Below are 18,918 nucleotides of genomic sequence, written 5' to 3'. Positions count from 1 at the left end.
GCCCTGCATTAACAAAGCAGATGAAACAAAAAGGACAGGACAAGAAAAAAAGATGCTCATACCGCAGCTTTGATTTTATTTTTTCATTTGCCAGGGTTCATACGGATGCTTGAAATCCTTGAAAATGCTTGAATTTAAATGTTGTATTTCAAGGTTTAAAAAGTGCTTGGATTTTTTTGATAAAGTGTTTGTAAATTCTTGAAATTCTTACTGTATTTCTCTTGCAATCTGAATATATCCATCTATAGACTATAGATAATAATCACATGTTCAATTTAAAAAATAATGAGTAGCCTATCTGAAATGAAGACCGTTCCTCCTGACTAAAAATAGATGTAAAAATGACCAAAAAACACACAAAATGACCAAAACTAGATGTAGAAAATGACCAAAAAACACACAAAATGACCAAAAATAGATGTAAAAATGACCAAAAAAGGCACAAAATGGCCAAAAATAGATGTAAAAATGACCAAAAAAGACACAAAATTACAAATATAGATGCAAAATTTACCAAAAAATGACACAAAATTGTCAAAATAGAAACAAACTGACCAAAAATAAATGTAAAAATGTCCAAAAAAGACACAAAATGGCCAAAAATAGATGTAAAAATTACCAAAAAAAGACACAAAATTATCAAAAATAGATGTAAAATGAAACCTTGTACCCCGAGAAACTACTAAATGTCGTCTGCATACAATGATACTTTTTCCTTGGCGTATTCTGTTTTGTAACCATGTATATCTGGATGCAAACGAATAGTTTCGGCTTCCAGAAAGGATCCGAAAGAGTTTTTTTAGTAAGTATTCTGGCCTGGTGGCTATTGTATGAGATCTTAGTCCAGGACACAAATTTATCTCCACAGTTGAACTGAGACTGAAAATAAGTATGTCCATTCTACCCGGTCGAATGCTTTTTCAGCATCTAAACTGAGGATAATAAGGTCCTTTTGGGGAAGTCTGGGAGAGTGCATGATATTTAAAAGACGTCTAAAGTTATGGAAGGAATTTCTTTGTGGGATAAACCCAGTTTGGTCTGGGTGAATCAGTCTCTCTTAACTACATGTCTCTCGTAACACCGATATACCGCCCAGCCAAATTGCCCTTTTGATGAAAACCAATTTTACACTAACACAGTTATGATGCTGAAAAGATGAAACTTAACATTTGTTTTTGCCTTTGGTTTGTCGTCCTGTCTTATTAGATGCAGACAATTTGGACTGATCCAAACTGTCGTACCTTAGAGGCATATAGATGATCTTCACTTGATGTTTGCAAACACAACATTTTAACTACCCCCCTCCCCCTCGGGCTCAAGGGAAGTGACAGCAAACCCCACATTTACTCTTGTTTTGGAACTTGCTTTGTCAGCTTGATGTCCTGCCTCGCTATGTTTGCATTTTTTTTTTCGGCAGTGTTCGTTTTTTTTAGTAGCTTCATGCCCAAAGGCTGACATCGGAAACATCTGGAACACAGCAAAATGAAAAGAAATGAGAACATATAGGCAGAGGGGGAGGATCTCTGCAGATACAGACACCACCACAGACTTCTAGTGGCTGATTACAATAAGTTATTTAAGATATATGAGTCTAGGGCTGCACGATTATGGCCAAAATGATAATCACGATTATTTTGATCAATATTGCAATCGCGATTATTAATCACAATTATTCATCGTGTTAGGGAAAACATCTGTATTTTTATTGCACTACTTTTAAACAAACAATAGCAACAATTTTTAGTGTCTGGTGCTTGTTGTAAACAAACAGAGATCGCTAAGTGAACACCTCCTGCAGCAGCAGCACATACACACTGTACTGCTACAGAGCTAACTGTTAGCCTGTTAGCACATACACACTGTACTGCTACAGAGCTAACTGTTAGCCTGTTAGCACATACACACTGTACTGCTACAGAGCTAACTGTTAGCCTGTTAGCACATACACACTGTACTGCTACAGAGCTAGCTGTTAGCCTGTTAGCACATACACACTGTACTGATACAGAGCTAGCTGTTAGCCAGTTAGCACATACACACTGTACTGCTACAGAGCTAACTGTTAGCCTGTTAGCACATACACACTGTACTGCTACAGAGCTAGCTGTTAGCCTGTTAGCACATACACACTGTACTGCTACAGAGCTAACTGTTAGCCTGTTAGCACATACACACTGTACTGCTACAGAGCAAACTGTTAGCCTGTTAGCACATACACACTGTACTGCTACAGAGCTAACTGTTAGCCTGTTAGCAATTTGCAGACTGGACGCTAAGGGGTTAACATCCCCTCCGGCTCTGCAGCTGGGAGAGACTGCTGCAGGAGGACTTTGCCACTTGGACTCGTTCTTACTCTTCTTAACGTTGAGAAGAGTAAGAACGAGTCTCCAAAAGTCTCCAATAACACCAGAAAAAGTCACTGGATTTGTCTCCAGTCGCTTTTTTTGAAAAATAGTCGCTAAGGGGGTCTGAAAAGTCACTAAATATAGCAACAAAGTTGCTAAGTTGACAACACTGCTTCACCAGCTTTTACAAATGGCGCGTGTTGTTGTGGCGTTGAGTACTACGTCACATCCTGCTTAGCGTTCTATCCAATCAGCAACCAGGCTGTTTTCAGGGGAGAAAAACGGCCCTGCCCCCTGGTGGTTGGTGGACTACTGGTGTAGAAAGTGTTGATTAGATATGCAGGAGAGACACATTTTAAAATGGAAATATCGCCGACGATCAGGTTAATTTAATCGTGGCGGTCAAAATCGTGATCACAATTAAAATTAGAGTAATTGTGCAGCCCTATGTGAGTCTATGCTATATATTGTTTTTTTTTAGGAAAATCATAGTATATGCATAGTATATCTATAATGGACTAATGGGATGGACTGGGATGAGTAATGAAAATTGTTGTTTGCACTGAATTCCTAAAAACACTTAATAGTCTTTACTCATAAATTATATTTGTACACATTTTTATGATATTTTACTGAGACAGAGTTATTGTTCAGCTGCAAAAAAAATCCAAGAAACACTTAGATGTAGAGCTCAGTGTTTGGCCTGAGTGACGCAGGAGGAAATGACAGCTGTGAGGACTGTCTGACGGATCAGAGGAATATAAAGCTGGAGAGAACACAAAGCTTTTCTCTTTTTTCTGCATTTTTCTGATTTGGTGCATCGGTGGAAAGTAACTACGCACTGAAGTACAATTTTGAATGACTTGTGCTTTACTTCACTATTTGTTACTTTAGCTTTTAACCCTGTGGAGTCACCAAAAGCTCCAAATCCTGACTAGAAAACAAAGCAGCGTGGAGCCCTACTGTAAATTTACCTCTAAAGTTCTGGCTGTAAACTCCATGAGGCCAGTTTCAGTTTGATGATGATATACCAAGTAAAACTGGAGACAAGCTCAAATAGATTTAGTATCAAATGATAGAACTGGATGGAACCCTCTTATATGGTAGATTTGACACCTTTGGTCACATTTGCAACATTTAACATTTTTTATTGAGTATGATAGTGTTTTGAAAGTTAAAAAAAGATTCAAAATCTCATTTTATGTTGGACTAAAGGACTTAAAAGACACAAAATGACAAAAAAAAGACAAAATGACTAAAAAAGACACAAAATGACAAAAAAAAGACTAAATGACTAAAAAAAGACACAAAATGACTAAAAAAATACACCAAATGACCAAAAAAATACACAAAATGACAAAAAAAAGACACCAAATGACCAAAAAAAGACACAAAATGACCAAAAAAAGACACAAAATGACAAAAAAATACACAAAATGACCAAAAAAAGACACAAAACAACCAAAAAAAGACACAAACTGACTAAAAAAAGACACAAAAAAGACACAAAATGATCAAAAAAGACACAAAATGACCAAAAAAAGACACAAAAATGGATTCAAAAATGGACAAAATAGCCCAAGACTCCATAGAGTTAATTTTATTACATTTCAGATGGAATTATTATTTTTTTTTTTCTCCAGTACATATGCTTGACAGATGTGGTTTGAACTTACTTGAGCTACAAATTCAGATTTTACATTAAAACATAAGCTATGTGCTTAATAAACACAATGCATTGCTGAAGATGAAACCAGTGGCTCCTAACCTTTATTGCTTGTGATGTCTTACAGAGAAAACAGTGTGCAGATGGGCCTCTTTCACTTTCCAGATGTTTCGCAGTTCTACCAAAGAAACATTACACCTGAGGATTAAAAAGGTAAACCTATACCTACTATTAATATTTCACATAATATAAAAAACATGGACTTTTGATACTCTCTTGATACTTGCTTATAATAGGTCTACTTTAACTAAAGACAGATTTTTAATAAAGGGCTCGTTAAATAACCACTGTGCTGTTTTATTTAGTATATTTGTAGTTCTTTAGTTGTTTTGTATCCACATGCTGCACAAGGATAACAGGTGTAAATGAGCTACTAGCTAACTCTGCTGCTATTACTTTTATTTGTGTACTGCTGTCCCTGCAAAAATATACATTGTGCTTCTACATTGTTGTACTAGGGGTGGGCGATATCGCCCTAAAAGATTATCACGATATTTCAGGGAATTTTTGCGATAATTATATTCTTGACGATATTACAAAATACTGAAAAATATATAGAAAATATGTTTTTTTTAGTCTGTTTTAATAAATAAAACTCTTGACTCCTGAGTATTTGCAAATAATAAAAAAATTACTAATAACTAAATAACTAAAATCACCTCACATAACATTTTCACAGTCAACCGGGCTTTCCACTAGGAAATGGAGCAGCCAGACGGTGTTGTAAAAAAAAAAAAAGCTCAAATTTGGTGGCTTCTCACAGATTTTAATGCCTCTATTCCATCATATACACTGATCTTAATGATTGCATATTTAAATAAAGGTTCTTGTATGTTTCATTTATTTCAAGGGAGTCATTTTTGGACGTCCCATAATGTTGTATTTTGTTGCTATTTTTTGACAACTAGTTCTTGACCTGTGAGTCCTGGGATTTTAACCAGTGACCCCTGTGGTAACAAGCTGATTACCTAACATCTAGGCCACAGACCACACATATAATAGTGTTTTTCAACTACTTTCTGACAAACTATAGCACCTTTGGCCCATTCTACTTCATAGGCTATTTTTATTTAAGATATTTTCTTACTTAAATGTGCATTTATGGAGCTTTGATTAAAAAAAAAAGTTACTCCTGTTGTCATACAGTATTTATGTTCACTTAAATAAACGGTTCCAATAAAACTACTTGAACATTTGCTCTCACTTTGCGATAAAAATATCAGGATATATATCGTATATAGATATATTTAGCCTAAATATATCGTAATATGACTTTTGGTCCATATTGCCCAGCCCTATGCTGTTTTATGTACTATATTTGTAGTTCTTTAGTTGTTTTTTATCCACATGCTGCACAAGGATAACAGGTGTAAATGAGCTACTAGCTAACTCTGCTGCTATTACTTTTATTTATGTGCTGCTGTCCCTGCAAAAATATACATTGTGCTTCTACATTGTTGTACTGGTACGTACTTCTTCCACCATGCCCCAAAGTACCAATGCATCAACTGTGCAAACATTAGCAGCAGCTAGCTAGCACGGCTAACACCGTTAGCGGGGAGTGGATCTGTCTGTGTGTTTGTGTGACAACTCAAACCGACTGATCTCTGAATTCACTGGATTCTTTCTCTTATTTTCCTTGAGCGTCTCTCATCTTTACTCTCATCTCTCTACATTTATAGATTCACAGAGCCAAAGGGGTTAGTGGCAACGCTTACTCCACTTTAAACACTTTCACCTGAACAAGATGCAGCTCTGCCTCACTTCACAACCAGCCTGAACCTCTAATCGTGGCTGTGTTCGCATCTTTTCATTCACTTTGAATACAACAACGTTTATTATATAAATACAAGCATGCCACGTTGTCTTTGACAACAATAGATATGACACTCTCACTTCTTCTGTTGCTTCTCTGTAGCAATGTGAGTGTTTCCATCAATGAATTATGATTTTACATGAGAAAAGCTTGATGGAAACGCTTAAATTTGGTAAAAACTTTGAAAAATGCACATAAAAGTTTTTGCGCTCGCTTGAGGTGGTTTTTGTCTTTTCTGAAAAAACTTAATGAGCTTAAAAGGAGATGGAAATGCTTTTTTTTTCCAGAATAAATTCTGCATAATGAACATTTAACTCACATGTCTGATCAGCTGTTACTGCATGAAAGAACAATTATAAGTTGCCCAGTTGAATCTAATTCCTGAAGACATATTTTCTCTCGTGGGCGGCAACGCTGTCCGATTAGCAACCTCTTTATTTTATTTATTTATTTATTTATTTGGTTAGTGCAAACGCTTTATTTTAAATTACACATGTAGAATACAGACATTCTGACACATATCACTATTTTTGTGACCTGCAATCCATTCAAGGACTGTTGGAAAGTTCAAATTACAACAATTTTATTTATTTTTTATTTAAAGCAACCTCTTTATTATTATTTTTTCTCTCTTGCTCAATCTCTTCTTCTACTGTTTACTGAGGGATTAGCCTACAGCAATACATTACAATGTATGGCTGGGCGATATAAAAAATGTATTGATATATTTTTAAATGTGAGATGGAATTAGACCATATATCTATATAGTTCACATTTTTTTCTATTCTTTATACAGTCATGGAAAAAATTATTACTCTATTGTTTTCTTCAATTTCTTGTCCATTTTAATGGCTGGTACAACTAAAGGTATATTTGTTTGGACAATTATAATGATTAAAAACAAAAATAGTTCATAAGAGTTTAATTTAAGAGCTGATATCTAGACATTTAACATGCTTTTCTTGATAACGAGTTTGATTATTATCCATGTCCATGGTTTCCATGACTATAGATGGAAAAATGACCAAAAACGACACCAAATGACCCAAAAAAGACACAAAATTACCCAAAAAGACACCAAATTACCCAAAAAGACACCAAATGACCCAAAAAAGACACAAAATGACCCAAAAAAGACACAAAATGACCGAAAATGACCAAGAAAAGACACAAAATGACCAAAAAAAGACACAAAATTACTAACAAAGACACAAAATTGCCAAAAAAAGAAACAAATTTACCAAAAAAAAAGTAACAGAATACCCCAAAACAGACATATTGACTTTGACTTAACATTTGCTCTGACTTTGTGATAAAAATCGATATTCAGCCTAAATATATCGGGATATGACTTATGGTGCATATCGCCCAGCCCTGTAATAATGCCATCTTTGGACTTTTGTGTATTTAATCTTTTAACCAGAAGATTGAAACGTCCATAATTGGCATTTTCTTTGATGCAACATTTCAAAATTGGACTTGTGTGATCAGCTCTGACGTGTCCGGAATAACTGAGCGAGTTCAGCAAAGGTAAAGGCTTTGATGTTCAGTCCAAATGAATATATTGGCCCACATTAATTCAAGATCCTGCAACATCTGCTAATGAGGTAGAAGATTCATTAAAACCAGCATTACCATGAGACACTGGAAACTAGTGGTGAACAATAAAACCAATAGAACTCTTCACCAAGCTGCAATGGTTCACATTTTTAATAGTCACACTGCAAAAAAGCTCTAAAAACCAGATCAAACAGTAAATCTGAGGGAAATGATCTTGCTGCATGGACAGATAATTTACCTTGACAAGATTTATTAAATTAAGATTATTAAATCTAGAAATAAGCTTGTTGAACACTTAAAGTAATAAATGAACTCTTAAAACAAGATAAATTATCTAACACTTCTAAATCTAAAGTGTTTTTTTTTATCTTGGTAAGAACCAAATAATCATCAGGTCACTCTGCTCGCGCCAGTTCATCACTGCTGGCAGCTTTAATTTATCTCTTTTGTACAATTTTTTGTCTTTTAGTGACCTAAAAAAGACACAAAAAAGACACAAAAAGACATAAAAATGATCAAAAAAGAAACAAAAGACGTAAAATCACCAAAAAAGACACAAAAAGTGTTTTTTTTTATCTTGGTAAGAATCAAATAATCATAATTTCTCTGAATAAATATATATATTTTTTCATAATCTTCAGCTGAATTTGCTAAAAGTAAGAAAACATAATATGTAATTGCTTATATTTAGTGTATTTCACTTATTTTGAGGCTGTAGGAAGTAAAATTTTTAAGTAATCTCATATTAAAACCAGCATTTTATGCTTATTTCATGCTTATGTTTAGTATATTTCACTTATTTTGAGGTTGTAAAAGGTTACATTTTGAAGTAATCTCATTTTAAAACCAGCATTTCAGGCGTATTTCATGCTTATGTTTAGCACATTTCACTCATTTTTGGGCTGTAAAATTACTTTTTAAGTAAGCTGATCTTAAAACCAGCATTTTCGTCTTATTTTAAGCCTTCTAAATGCATCTGTAGACATGTTTATTTCTAGATTTAACAATCTTAATTCAAGAAATCTTGTCAAATTAAAACATCTTGCTGCATGGACGGATAATTTCACTCGTTTTGAGAACCTTTTCCCTCGGATTTAGTGTTTTTATCTTGTTGTTAGACACCTTTTTTGCAGTGCATGTCTCGATTTTTCAGTGTAAAAACCCAAATAAGTAAATTAATCTCCAGTTGCTCCTTAATATAGTCAGTTAGCATGTATTTAAAAACCACACACCCAGGGCTGTCAGCCAGCAGGACGTTTGGCTGCAGATTCAAGTTTTTCTCCATTAGCTCCCGTTTCCATTCAAACTAATTATATAGACGAGTCTGGCCTGAGACGCTGCATTCTGGCATGCTACAAATAAAGGATTTATTTATGTACTCAAGCCAACAAAATACCACTTTTCCCTCAAATTAATCAAGCATGCTTGTAAATGTAGATGTTTAGCCACATTAGTTGTCACTGTGTTGTTAACCCTCTGGGCTCTGAGTCTATTTTAGCTGTTTTGTGTCTTTTTTTAGTCGTTTTGTTTCTTTTTTTAATCTTTTTGTGCCTTTTTTGGTCATTTTGTGCCTTTTATGGTCATTTTGTCTTCTCATTTTGTGTCTTTTTTTGTCATTTTGTGTCTTTTTTTAGTCATTTTGTGTCTTTTTTTAGTCATTTTGTGCCATTTTTGGACATTTTGTGTCTTTTTTGGTCATTTTGTCTTCTTATATTGTGTCTTTTTTAGTCATTTTGTGTCTTTTTTTAGTCAGTATTTCTCCATTAGCTCCCATTTCCATTTAAGCTAATTATATAGACGAGTCTGGCCTGAGAAGATGCATTCTGGCATGCTACAAATAAAGGATTTATTTATGTTCTCAAGCCAACAAAATACCACTTTTCCCTCAAATTAATCAAGCATCCTTGTAAATGTAGATGTTTAGCCACATTAGTTGTCACTGTGTTGTTAATCTTCTGGGCTCTGAGCCTGTTTTAGCCGTTTTTGAACATTTTTGATTTCATGGACCGCATAAAAAATGACTATAATCCACATTTGGTATCTATTTTTTCTTCACCTATATGATCTGACAGTTATTTTCTCACTTTAACCTACTTTATTAACCCTGCTGAGTGTCCTGGAGCTCCAAATAATCCAGACTTGTTGCCTCCATCAGACTAGAAAACAAAGCAGCGTGGAGCCCTACTGTAAATTTACCTCTAAAGTTCTGGCTGTAAACTCCATGAGGCCAGTTTCAGTTTGATGATGATGTACCAAGTAAAACTGGAGACAAGCTCAAATATTCATTCATTACCATTAACCGCAATCTGGTCACGGGGGCTGGAGCCGATCCCAGCTGCCATTGGGCGAGAGGCGGGGTACACCCTGGACAGGACGCCAGACTGTCGCAGGGCTAACACATAGAGACAGACAATCACACTCTCATTCACTCCTACGGGCAATTTAGAGTCACCAATTAAACCTAAGTGCATGTTTTTGGACTGTGGGAGGAAGCCGGAGAACCTGGTGAGAACCCACGCTGACACATGGAGAACATGCAAACTCCACACAGAAGAACCACAGGCGGGAGGCGAACCGTTGACCCTCTAGCTGTGAGGTGAGAGCGCTAACCACTACACCACCGTGTAGCCCAAGCTCAAATTTGACACATTTAAAATTCTTTATTGAGCATGATAGTGTTTTGAAAGATAAAAAAAAAGATTCAAAATCACATTTTATGTTGGACTAAAGGACTAAAAAAGACACAAAATGACCAAAAGAGACACAAAATGACTTATGAAGACATGAAAAGACATAAAAATGATTTTAAAAAATGGACAAAATAACATTTTTTTTGTAATTTTGTGTCTTTTTTTTGTAATTTTGTGTCTTTTTTGGTCATTTTGTCTTCTCATTTTGTCTTTTTTTTGGTCATTTTGTGCTTTTTTGGTCATTTTGTGTCTTTTTTTGTCATTTTGTGTCTTTTTTTAGTCATTTTGTGTCTTTTTTTGTCATTTTGTGTCTTTTTTTAGTCATTTTGTGTTTTTTTGGTCATTTTGTGTCTTTTTTGGTCATTTTGTGTAATTTTTTTTGTCATTTTGTGGTTTTTTTTGGTCATTTTGTGTCTTTTTAGTCCAACATAAAATGTGATTTTGAATCTTATTTTTACTTTCAAAACACTATCATGCTCAATAAAGAATTTGAAATGTTTCAAATGTGAACAAAGGTGTCAAATCTAACATATAAGAGGGTTCCATCCAGTTCTATCATTTTATACTAAATCTATTTGAGCTTGTCTCCAGTTTTACTTGGTATATCATCATCAAACTGAAACTGGCCTCATGGAGTTTACAGCCAGAACTTTAGAGGTAAATTTACAGTAGGGCTCCACGCTGCTTTGTTTTCTAGTCTGATGGAGGCAACAAGTCTATGGACACTCCACAGGGTTAATTAAGTAGGTTAACGTGAGAAAATAACTGTCAGATCATATGGGTGAAGAAAAAATAGATACCAAATATGGGTATAGTAAACATGTTTTATGTGGTCCATGAAATCAAAAGTGTTCAAAAACGGCTAAAATCGTCTCAGAGCCCAGAAGCTTCACAACACAGTGACAACTAATGTGGCTAAACATCTACATTTATAAGGATGCTTGATTAATTTGAGGGAAAAGTGGTATTTTGTTGGCTTGAGTACATAAATAAATCCTTTATTTGTAGCATGCCAGAATGCAGCGTCTCAGGCCAGACTCGTCTATATAATTAGTTTGAATGGGAACGGGAGCTAATGGAGAAATACTGACTAAAAAAAGACACAAAATGGCCAAAAAAGACACAAAATGACCAAAAAGACACAAAATGACCAAAAAAAGACAAAATGACTAAAAAAAAGACACAAAATAACCAAAAAAGACACAAAATGAGAAGACAAAATGACCATAAAAGGCACAAAATGACAAAAAAAAAGACACAAAAAGACTAAAAAAAAAAGACACAAAAAGACTAAAAAAAGACACAAAATGACTAAAAAAAAGAAACAAAACGACTAAAGTCTGGATTATTTGGAGCTTTTGGACACTCCACAGGGTTAATATTCTAGCAAACTGAGGTAAAAATATTCCGTCCTCTCTGCTCCTCTGTGTCTCCGTATCACCTGAATGTATCAGCCTGGTGGAGATAAAGAGAAAAGGCCCCTCGTCCTCTAGAGGACCTTATCTCACCTCGGGGCCGAGCGTTCCCCCGAGGCGTCACACTGACAGATATATCGTCCAATCAGAACGCCCCCTCGGCTCTAATGACACTGCCCCCACATCTTGTGCTCATCAAATACCTGCTACGGAGCGTGAAAAGGTTTATGTGTGTGTGATCGATAGCCGGTCTCTGCTGGGGGAGGAGGAGGAGGAGGAGTCAGACAGGAGGTCAGAGGTCAGCGCTCCCTGCAGCGTCACGTCTATATCTGTGGTTTATAAGGACATGAGGCTTCGACTGGTGTCTCTGTGTAGTTATTGGAATGTGTAACACATTTCAGAAGAGTATCTAGTCACTATTTTACTATTTTACCATGTTTTAAACTAGAGGTGTGAATCAGCAGGATACGATTTATCCTGATACTTGAGTCAAAATTAGGGTTGGGCAATATATATCGATATAAAAGATATATTGATTTATTTTTTAATGTAATATGGAATTAGACCATATCTTATACATCGATATAGTTCAAATTTGCACTGTCATCCTTGCTCCAGGCAAGCTGCGGCTTTTATTTAAGATAATTTTTTATCTAAATGTGCACTTTATGGAGCTTTGATTTTTTTTTTTTTTTAAAAAGGTACTGGTTACCAGAATAATTCTGCAACAAATACAGTACAAATGTAAACAACTTTACAGAACAACTTGTACATTTTACTGGTATTCAGTGTACAATTAATAATAACTGAATGTTAATTTACTGGTATTCAATGCACAATAAGCAAAATCTGCATGTAAATGTTGCATAAATAATGAGTATATAAGCAGCAGCATCCTGTTAAATTAGCAGTAAAGGACGCTATAATCTACAACTTTAAAATGTATTTTTTATTTTAATTTACTACAGTTTTAGGATGTAAAATGTACAAGTTGTTCTGTAAAGATTTTGACATATGTCAACAATATTCTGGTAACCACAGCTGCCAGTTTATTTCTGTAAAAACAACAGGACATTTTTACAGTGTTCTCCTGTTGTTATACAGTATTTATGTTCACTCAAAACAGTTTTAATAAAACTACTTGTGACATGTCATATTTGGCTTTTACTGAACATTTGCTCTCACTTTGTGATAAAAATATCAGGATATATATCATATATCGATATTCAGCCTAAATATATCGGGATATGACTTTTGGTCCATATCGCCCAGCCCTAGAGTCACAATACAATATTATTGCGATTTTAAGCATTTTGCGATATGGTGAGTATTGCGATTCAATATATTGTGATTTAACTGTTTAACTGCATTTTGTGTCCACAAAATTAAATTCTATCAAGACTTGTTTTGCAGATACGTTGCTTTGTAGTATTTGGGCCAATGTAGCCAATGAAATGCATCAGAATACATGTGGGAGTGTCGCAATGCATCATGGGACTTTTCCAGAACTTTGAAATCATCACCAAAAAAAGACACAAAAAGACACAAAATGAATAAAAAAGACACAAAATGACCAAAAAAGACACAAAATGACTAAAAAAAGACAAAAAAAGACACAAAATGACTGAAAAAACACTAAATTACTTTAAAAAAAGACACAAAAAGACAAGAAAAGGATTCAAAAATGGACAAAATAACCCAAGGCTCCATAGAGTTAAGCTTCTGGCAAACTGAGGGGAAAATATTCGCAGAGTGCTGCCCGTCCTCCCTGCTCCTCAAAAAAATGACTAAAAAAGACACAAAATGACAAAAAAAAAGACACAAAATGAGAATACATGTGGGAGTGTCACAATGCATCATGGGACTTTTCCAGAACTGAAATCATGGCGGAAGACGACTATAGCGGAGGGAGCTCAGATATAACAGCTATAAGCTCTCAAATACTTTGTGAATTTAATTTCTATCTGCTACAGAGGCTGAAAAATCTATTATTTAGTAGAAGAGTTGACGCTTCTGTTGAATTTACAGAAAAACTAAATGGGTTAAACCTACTACAGTAATTTATTTTGCTCCAAAAGGCAGCAAGAGATGATTGAAACATGTTGTGATAACCAGACAGAAGTGACATGTGGAGCAGCCATGTTACATTACACTTGTATGTTTTGATTCATCACTCACAATGTGAAGAGATAATCATACACTAGAGCTGAGTTTCATTTTGACAAATCTCATGGGATGCTCTCCTCTGAGAGTGAAGGACAGTGAGGGCTTCATGCTGCAGATTTAAGATGATAATACGAGCACGTACTGCAGCTTTATTCTGAAAGCTGCCAGTCTAAAACCACACAGACAAAACTGTGGTATAAAACGTTCTTTAAGGGTTCAAGGCCAAAATGAAGCAATAAATCAAAACTATTCAAATAAGAATAAAAAAATAGGACAAAGAACAGCTTGTTGTACAAACAGGTAAATGAAGCATTTTTTTTTACCACAATTTCAATCAAATAATATGAAAAAATGCATTCTAATCACGAATCATGATGAATAAAAAAAACATATTTTATCATTCTTAAATGAAAATATACGTTGTAGGTAAAAAAAAAATGTAATTATAAAGTAGTAACTATAATCTATCAGTTATTTTAATATTATTATTATTTAATTTTATAAAATACAAATGTATTTATTTTTTCAGAATAAAAGCCTCCTTCCCTGGCTCTGTTTTTTATTTTATTTTTTTTAACATTTTTTTTTTAATTCAAGAGTAGTAACTCTAATCCATCTGTTTTATTATTATTATTATTATTATTATTATTATTTTATTTTATTTTTTATTTTTTTCAGAATAAAAGCCTCCTTCCCTGGCTCTGTTTGTTTTTGTTTTGTTTTGTTTTGTTTTGTTTTGAGGTTTTTATTTACCTACAATGGCCATAATATACTCTCATAACATTAAACTATCAATAACTAACAATAACTAAATGACTAAAATATCACCATGACTGTTCAAACTGCTATAATAATCACAATAATAATGATAAACCAGCTAAAAAATAAATAAATAACGACATTAAAAAACAATCATGATTAGTGAATCAGCGTTGATGTCAGAAACTGAAAGTGCAACATGATGATGCTGCTGATGATGTCACAGACCACATCACTACAGTATATCATTGCCAGGCACGATGATGTCACTGTGACCTCAACCTGTTTTCTCTATCTGATTGGTCAAAAGTGACATAACCTTTTGCAGGAAAAGGCAAACACACACACACACACACACACACACACACACCCCGGAGCCAAAACAGTCCGTGTGAGTCAGACAGAACTGGACTTTAACACAATCACGCACCCCTGCAAGAAGCATTAGCACAGTGAAACCAAGAACACACACTATTTAAATTTCATATTGAGCCTGATGGGTGTTTGCCAGCAGGTTTCTTGCATTCAGAAAGGCTCACCTGATGGCCAGCCACCTGCCATCTGTCTGCTGAATAATACCATCGCCTGCTTTACTGCAGGGACGAGCAAGAATACACCTGTCACATATAAACACACACAGCAAAACGCACTAATTCACAGGTGCCCACTACAAATAGCTGCTAGAAACCTCTCTCTCTGGGTGGGAGATACTATCTTACTGCAACAAAGGTGTGTCTAAAAACAGTAAATCTGAGAGAAATGATCTTGCTGCATGGACAGATACACACAGAGGTCAACTTTTGAGTACTTTGAGATGTAAAACAATACTAATTGTTAGTGCTAAAAATGTCAAAATGGATGAAGATCTTATTTTATGGTGTTCCACTGGGTTCCGTTCTGGGTCCACAACTTTTTTCAATACACTGCAAAAAGGTGTGTCTGAAAACGAGATAAAAACAGTAAATCTGAGGAAATGATCTTGCTGCATGGACAGATAATTTACCTTGACAAGATTTATTAAATTAAGATTATTAAAGCTAGAAATAAGCATGTTGAACACTTAAAATATAAGAAATTAGCTCTTAAAGCAAGATAAATTAAAGGAGGAGGAACTGGAGATTGCTAATTTACTTATTTGAGTTTACAGTTAAAACAAATCAAGACATGCACTGCAAAAATGTGTCTAAAAAAACAAGATAAAAACACAAAATCTGAGGGAAAAGGTTCTCAAAACAAGTGACACTATCCGTCCATGCAGCAAGATATTTTCACTTGACAAGATTTCTTGAATTAAGATTATTAAAAATAGAAATAAACATGTCTACAGATGCATTTAGAAGGCTTGAAATAAGCCGAAAATGCTGGTTTTAAAATGAGATGAAACATTTAACTTCCTACAGCCTCAAAATAAGTGAAATACACTAAATATAATATAATATAATCTAGAAATGAGCATGTTGAACGCTTAAAATATAAGAAATTAACTCTTAAAACCAGATAAATTAAAGCTGCCAGCAGTGATGAACTGGCCCGAGCAGAGTGACCTGATGATTATTTGGTTCTTACCAAGATAAAAAAAAACTTTAGATTTAGAAATGTTAGATCATTTATCTTGTTTTAAGAGTTAATTTCTTATTTTAAGCGTTCAACATGCTTATTTCTATAGCGGAGATGGGCAACTTAAATGCTGCAGGGGGCCACAATTTTTCATGTCCACTACCACAGGGCCACATATAGGAGCATCACTTAACCAGATATGATGAAACTGCAATTTTAAATATGTTTACAGTGCAGTAACTTAACATATTTCATGCTCAGATGCATGTTTAACAGTATAAATAGGAATACAAAAGGTTTGAAACAATAAAAAATAACCACTTACTGTTATTTATTTTGTTTTCAGTGTAAGAACAGCAGACCAACATTAATTGCAAGAAGTAATTTTGTGCATTTTTACACTGCACTTTTAAGATTTCAAGCTCAAATGCATGTAGTTGTACTGAGGGCCACTTCAAGTGAAAATGCGGGCCGTATGCGGCCCCCGGGCCTCCAGTTGCCCATCCCTGGTATAGATTTAATAATCTTAATTTGATAAATCTTGTCAAATGAAATAATCTGTCCATGCAGCAAGATCATTTCCCTCAGATTTTGTGTTTTTATCTGGTTTTTAGACACCTTTTTTGCAGTGCAGACAGTTAGGAAGCATCAAAACTACGGTCAATGTACGCAGAAATAAGCAGCACTTTTTAGACAATAGATATCAGGAGCCACTTTATCAAGATTGTGGATCAGAGATGGCACCCATATAAAGTCTATGAGAACCGATACATCTTCCAAGCCAGTCAGAAAGTCAATCTTGGTGTCAAAATCTACATTTTCTGGGTCAAAGAATCATTTAAAGCTATTGAGAATATCACTAGATGATTATTTGATCAAACAGATATGTTCATTTTCACCCAGACTCGTAGTGCTGCAGCAGGGAATCCTGAGTTCAAAATGTTTGGACTCTATGTTCAAAATCAAGAGAAAGCTTTGATCTCATGTCAGATCTTGTAGATACATTTTTCCCAACAGAAAATGTGGATTATGACACCAAGATTGACCTTGTGAGTGGCTTGGAAGATATAATGTTTCTCATAGACTTTATATGGCTGCCATCAGCACATGCATCTTGACTGTCATTTTGCAAATATTTCATTAATTTTCTTGCTTGCACTTCAAATTCTTGACCTGTGTTATTTGATGCATTCCCTGCCATGTAAATAGATAGATAGATAGATAGATAGATAGATAGATAGATAGATAGATAGATAGATAGATAGATAGACTTTATTTATTTATTATTATATTATTATTCTCCAAACTGGGAAATTACAGTGTAGCAGCATTACACACAGAGACAATAACAACACTATTAAATAAAAAGAACAACCTCGGCATATTCAAGCAATAAAATGCAATAAAAACAAACATTTCTGAAGACTAGATACAGAATTTACAGTGAAATATATATATTCCTTGTGCATATTGACCTTATGTCCAGAAAGCAGCTGCATGGTGACGCTTTAGAGGACAGAACAGCCATTTATCACAAAGAAAAGCTGCTTTTTTTGCATCAGAAATATGATTTTATTCCTATTTCTTTCAGGAAAACTATAAGAAGATGATTGTGGCTTCTCATATCCAGGCCACATGCACGTCTTATTATAATATGATGATAGGAGAAGCAATCAGCAGAGGGATGATGACACATGCTGCACTGAATTAATTACCCCTATACCGCTCAGCAAGGCATCTAAATAACAGGATTTGAGTCTTTTTGAGTGATGTGAAAGGCTTCAACTGCGCCGAGCATGTAAGTCTGAGGGTCTGAGGAGAGAAGAGGGGGGGCTGGTCGAGGAGGAATAGCCACCCTGTGATGTTAGGGGGGGGGGGGGGCGGGGAGAAGGGCCGAATATTTCTGGCTGGACTGAAGACACGTTTGCTCGGCAACGAAGGGCGAAACATTTGCAGAAATGGAGCGGAATGTTTGGTTTTTGGTGCCATAAAAAGGAGCCGCAGCGCGCTCAGAGGCGCTCCATGTGCAAAATGCTCATTTCTAAGGGCGTAAATAAGCCCCGGAGGGCGGTCACTGTTGCTGCTGGAGACAGGTGTCTGTCTAAAATACCGATATCGACTCCGTACAATCACCCATTCTGCACAGATTTTTTGCGTTTGAGGTGCAAACCCGGGTTCGATCCCCGCTTTCGCGTTCGCGTTAAATCTGACGCGTTCGGACTTAATCCAGGTCCGAACTTGCCTCAGCAACAGACAATAGCAGCACAGTCCCGTTTCCTCTTATTTCTCCCCCCACAGCATCAGCAGGCAACACACACACACACACACACACATATACACACACACTTGCTTACCGTGCAGGGATGAAGCAATAATCCAGAGAAAAGGCGAATCCATTAAAGATATAAAAAAGGAGGAGAGAAAGGGGGGGACGAAAAAGGAAGCACTCCCACTACTACTAGTACTACTACTCCATGGGCTCAGCAGCTCGGGTTGTGATGGGGATCACGCAGCGTGTGAGCGCGTGAGAGGATGGATGCTGTGCCTGGTCGGAAGGGGGGCGGGGACAAGACGCGTACTCGGGCTCCAGTGGAGCGGACTTAATTCTGTGTAGGGACCTTGTGTTACAAGCAAGTCGGCTGTCTAGCCCGAATATTCCCAGTCAGCCTGCCCTTATAGACCCCCAAGGTCCTATAGGAACACTGCTTTTAGGAAAAGAAGAAGAAGAAGAAGAAGAAGAAGAAGAAGAAGAGGAAGCTTTGTGTCCTTCCAGTGCTGCTTCATATTCATGTAATGGAGCTTCACACGTTTACAGTCACACAGGATGAATGAGGATTTTTTTTTTACAGGAGAGTTTCAATATGAAGCGAGATTTGGTTGTATT

The 18,918-nt window shown here is 35.6% G+C and overlaps 1 protein-coding gene across 2 annotated transcripts in view; it reads right to left on the bottom strand.

Annotated features, from left to right (window-relative positions):
• Window positions 1-18,647, bottom strand: part of plppr1 (phospholipid phosphatase related 1) — a 105,478-nt gene extending 86,831 nt beyond the window's left edge. The window contains exon 1 of one of the 2 annotated variants that reach the window (XM_059358029.1): window positions 18,389-18,647. The gene's annotated coding sequence lies outside the window, so the exon portion shown is untranslated. The remainder of the gene's footprint in view (window positions 1-18,388) is intronic. The other variant, XM_059358028.1, reaches the window with a different exon arrangement.
• Between the last annotated feature and the right edge of the window lie 271 nt (window positions 18,648-18,918).

The sequence above is a fragment of the Centropristis striata genome, chromosome 19, assembly GCF_030273125.1.
Source record: "Centropristis striata isolate RG_2023a ecotype Rhode Island chromosome 19, C.striata_1.0, whole genome shotgun sequence".
NCBI classification, from domain to species: Eukaryota; Metazoa; Chordata; class Actinopteri; order Perciformes; family Serranidae; genus Centropristis; species Centropristis striata.
This window is presented reverse-complemented; position numbering and strand designations above follow the sequence as displayed.